Here is a 5353-nt window from a genome sequence, read left to right on the forward strand (position 1 = left end):
TATCCCCACTAAGTGCATGTCTTTGGACGGTGGGAGGAAGCCGGAGTACCCGGAGGGAACCCACGCAAACACGGAGAGAACATGCAAACTCCACACAGAAAGACCTGATGGTGGAATTGAACTCAGGACCTTCTTGCTGTGCAGCAACAGTGCTCACCACCGTGCCACCGTGCTGCCTATGTCTGGTGAACCAATACAGGAAATGAACCATATATGGGGTGTGGGGGAGATTACCCCCTTATGACCAAGGATGTTGTGATCAGGAAGTCACACACACACACACACACACACACACACACACACACACACACATAGTGCCTTGTCTTAGCACCATTGGGGGGTTTTACGGTGGGAGGTGCTTGTGTTGTGTTGTGTAAACTGTAACTCCACTGCCTGGTTCTGACCAAGCTCTCCCTCGTTAGTGAGTAAAAGACCGGTTGAAGATGTTCTGTCTTGTTTTCGTTCTTCATGAGGAATAAGTCTCTAAACTAGCGGGGCCTGTGGAAACACAGACTCAACATTTATTTGGTCCTTCGAGCCAGAGCCCAACACAATGCGTCCACCGAGGGGGAGGTGTCTGTTTTGTGTGTGCAGGCCAGACGTGGTCTCTTTGAGTGAGTCTGATTGTCGTTTTGTATGCCGTCACTTTTAAGCTGATGAGCAAGCTACACATGTTCAGAGCAGGAGCTGGTTAAACGTATCAGAGGGAGGGAAACAGAGCTATGATATCTCGAGCATGCAGCTATCCGTCAGTTCAGTTTCTTCCTCACACCTCAGATGGGCAACAGCTTTTCTGCATCCTGATTCATGTGTGTGAGACTTTTGTAACATCAGCATCATGCTTTTGTTTTGGTGAAAAGCAGGTGATTGTGTCTGACGTCGTGGTGTGTGTGAGTTACAGAGAGGTGTGAAAGTATGTGAGTGAAGCTGGGGCAGACATGATTCTGCAGGTCACCCGCCCAGTGGACACAAAAGGGAAAAAATAGTTGTGTTGATGAAATATGAATGATAACATGAAGAGTGTTTGGTGTTTCTCAGCCTGAAACAACTGTAATGCTACTTTCTGTTTTTAAGAAAGGAGGGTTAAAAAAACAGAGATGTGTGTTGTTTAAGCAGTGATGAGAATAATGAAAGTGTGATGAGAGAGGAACACAAGAACATACAGAAAATGCATTAACTATACTAACCCTACATGCACATACAATGATACTCATGCAGACCAGACAGCACCTTAAGCACGAGATTCTGTTTGTCATCTTGTCCAAGTCACTAGTAAGATGAAAGTGATACATAGACTAGTGGACTGAATATTATAGGAGGACAGATGGTTGCATCATAGAGGAGAAAAACAGAATGCTGATGAGAGGTTTTAGATGAGTGAGCTGATTGTGAGTTTCTGGTGTGTGAAGTTTTAACATGGCACACATTTAGTTACATGAGAAGAAACTTATGTGCTAAGACAACAGGGTTATGCTGTATGTTGTGTGTGATTGGATGAATGTTTGAGATTAAACTGGTTAATGATTTGTCTTTTGTTGCAAAGTTGAGCCAATTGGGTTGTTATGATTTACCCCCCCTGAGATGAAGAACACGTGTCATGATTTAACAAGGCCTTTCCTTTTTATTTTGTTACTTTCATGGTGCACTGAAAGTTTTGTTTGATCATTTCTCTGTCATCTAAGCAGATCTGAACGTTGAGCAGGGAGAACTACAACATGTTGTTGCGAACGGTTGCAAAGTTTTTTCTCCAGAATTAAAATGGGCTCAGGAGAAAGCCACTTATTGGAACAATTATGAAGCAAGTCCCCAAAAGGATTCAGCGAGGAAATCCAGTCTAAAATCATTTTTCTTTTGAATTGTCGTCATTTTGCTGAGTGTGGAAACAAAATGCGACGATAGATTCCACTATCAGCAAAGAAAGAATCAATGAGTGAAAATTAAAAAAATGGGAACTGACTGACTGACAAAAGCTGACAACACTGACTTAACACCATTGTGTGAAGTTAACCCCCACCTGACAAAGGTGTGGGTGTATCTCTGTGTGTGTCTCTGTTGCAGGAGCAGAAGGAGACCACAGGAGGAAACTTGGGTCACATGACTATGTGAACTCTGCAAATTTAACCTTTAATTTTTCTGTGTCTGTGAATTTACCATGGGTGTGTTATTCACTACCTTGTGTTGCTCACAGAGATTACTGTGAGAAAGAGTGTATACACCTGCGCAGCGCTAACATTTACATTTCTTTTTACAGCAGATGGTTAATCATGTGATCTGATCATGTGATTTACAGCAGGACACAACTTAATGTTTCTCTACCACAGGATTACTGAGATTTTGTGTGAAGAAAACTGTAGTTACAGGTTATATGTTGGTGATGAAATTACACTGTGTTGCTGAGGAAATGTTGGAGAAAATGTGAATGTTACAGGGGAAAAAGTTAATACAGTGTGACACTGTGTTTGAAACCAGCGTTGCTTCTTTTTACAGCAGAGTGTTAACTTTATGACTTTTCACAGCTCCTCTGGAATCTGGATGACCGACGCCTGACCACCAGGATGATCCGTGTGTTTGGCTAATGTTTGTTTTTCTAAAGGATCTTAGTTTTTCTAAGAGTGTTTCTAAAGGATTCAGCAGATAGACACGTGACAATTGAACAGATGTGCAGTGGTTACAGAATAGTTACATGGGGCTCATTATCTGACCACTATTGGGCTCATGGTGAGTGACAAACTTGAGAGAAGTCACTGATTACAATGTGGAATGACGTTGAGATGTTCAATGATTTGGAACAAATTATGGAAAAAGTAAGAGTTTAATGAGTTTAGAATAAACCTGCAATGACACTTGTCTCTGTGATGCTGAATACTTTATTGCACTTATGAGCTGCAGTTGGTTGCAAATGTGAAGTTTGATTTAACAGATTTGTCTTCTAGGATACAGGCTCTGGGTGGAGCTGGGAGCTAAACAAGCTAAACATTTAATTACTTCTATCTGGGTCAGATATAAACCAAGTTTAGGTGGAGTTTATTTTCGTTGTGCTGACTTTTTACAGTCAGTTACAATAACTCGTACTGCGTACTAGCTAGCATGACGGAGTTTATATACTGCTGGGTGGGTGCTATGATGTTACTGATAGTGAACTGTATTTTATTCATAAGGTTAGTTAGTAGAGTTTCCAACTGTCCCGTACAAACGTAATCGTCTGGTATTCAGAGTTAATATTACGCGTTTCGTGTTGAGCTGAAAAGGATCACAGTTTGTCCTGGACTTCAGCTACAATGAAAAAGACACAAAGCTGCAGTTATTCTCTGTCTTTACGCTGCAGCTTCTTCTTCTTCTCTCATTCAATCCTGAAACTGATCAATGATCAGCTGATCGTCTTTCTTGTTTGTTTATCGCCCACTTTGCGCCAGAAAGAGGAAACCAGCTGATGTTGCGCTAAACAACAGCAGCGCCTTTAAACTTGATCAGCTGTTGTTAGAATATATTTAATATTAATTTCTAGTATCAGCTGATGTTTGCTGGAGCCACAGCTGTAAAGCTGCTGGTCATGATGGTTTGGATATGTGGTGAGAGGGAAACATGAAGATGAAACCAGGAGATGTCCTTACTGAATCATCAGAGCTGAACAGGTGATGGAGAAACAGGTTTACCTTTTAGGTGACATGGATGAGTTGAAGTTATGAACTGTTTCTGAGAGACAAATAACACCAGGATCCTTTTCTGTGTAGCTGACAGCTGGTAACTGTGCAGGGGCGGGTCTAGCAAAGTGTTGCCAGGGGGGCAGGTAGGGCATTAACAGGGAGAGGGGGGCACAAAGAAATACTTTTCTTTCTTATTCTCATTTAAAATGTCTCGCTTTTATTAAATAATTATCTGAATCTTACAACCAAAGTTTTTATCTGACGTAAAATGTATAGAAATCATAAATATACCAACAAGACTGTACATCACTGTCACAACAGCGTTCGTTTTCATTCAAAGGCTTTATGGCTTTAATACCTGGGGGGCCGGTCTCTCATCAAAATGCCCCGGCTGATGTTTTTGTCCCAGTCAGCCCTGGGCACGACAGTGAGTTAATCTGAGCAGGTGCATTAATAAATAAATGGCTTGGCCAGCGGTGCACATCTCAAATTAGCTCGCATAGACACATTAGTTGTGCCGCTTCTTAATGACGGTATCTTAGCTAACAACCCCAACTACCAGATTCAACTTGTAATTGGCTAAAAATAACTTAGTCTACCGGTGAGAGGGACGTTGCTAGCTGGCAGTTTTTTCAAGCAATGTTGAAATTTCCACATTCTGACACTTCAAATGCTTAAGGAGCTGTCCGCTCAGCGCAGCAACTGTTCATATAGAGCGTTATTAAATTTATTGCTAATGCAATCATATGGCACACTGACTTCTGAGGAAATTTTAAATGGGACTCGTCATCAAAAAAGCTGCCGACCCCTGCTCTAAAATGTCCCTGTATGTGTATGTGTGTTTGTGTTTTATGTGTATAGACTTTAAAAAATATTACTGATGATATAACATTGTCCAGACATGCTCTGTAAGGACATGAAGAGGAAGCAGTGACAGAAGAAGCTGTGTGAGGCAGAGGATCCATCAGCAGCTGGATTACAAAGAGCACAGGTAACAATAACATCTGTACCAGGTGTTGCGTTGCAGAGGTACTCAAGTATAAAAACAATAATAAACACAATGTGTTGGTTCAATAACTTCTTTCAAGAGTTGCTAAGTGTGAATAATAAAATAATAGATTAATACAATAGCAGATCGTGCCTTGTTCTCCGATATACAGCAGGTGGAGAGTGATAGATGGAGGAAGAGAGGCAAGAGTGAGTCACAGGCAGAGCTTGGTTTATTTCTCACTGTTTTGTTGTTTTGTTGTTCCAAGCGCTGTCACCAATCTTTGCATTTTATTATTATCTCATAACACTTAATCACACTTTAATCAGCTACCATCTCTCCTGTGGACTCTTTAATGTCTACAGGCTCAGATCAGCCCTGCCCTCCTGCACTATCAGCAGCAGGACCAGCAACTCTTCAACAGCAACATTGTACCCATCAGGTAAAACATGGGCTACATTTGCTTTGCACTGTCCCCACCTGGTGACAGTGATATAGTATGATGTGATTCCATATTTGATTCTTGATGAATGTGTGTTGTTGTTATTCAGCCTGGTTCTGTGTGTACAATTTTAACTTTCTCTGCACAGCCCTGCTCTCGATCCTTTAGTAAAACCAAAACCTTTAGAAGTCTTTATTCAGGATTTTACTCCAGTAACTGGTACATCCTGCTGCAGTCTGAAGTCGCACAAACAAAGACTCACAGAGATTATGAATGCAC

This window comes from Neolamprologus brichardi, chromosome 9, assembly GCF_056152115.1.
Source record: "Neolamprologus brichardi isolate AB-2024 chromosome 9, ASM5615211v1, whole genome shotgun sequence".
In the NCBI taxonomy this organism is placed as follows: domain Eukaryota; kingdom Metazoa; phylum Chordata; class Actinopteri; order Cichliformes; family Cichlidae; genus Neolamprologus; species Neolamprologus brichardi.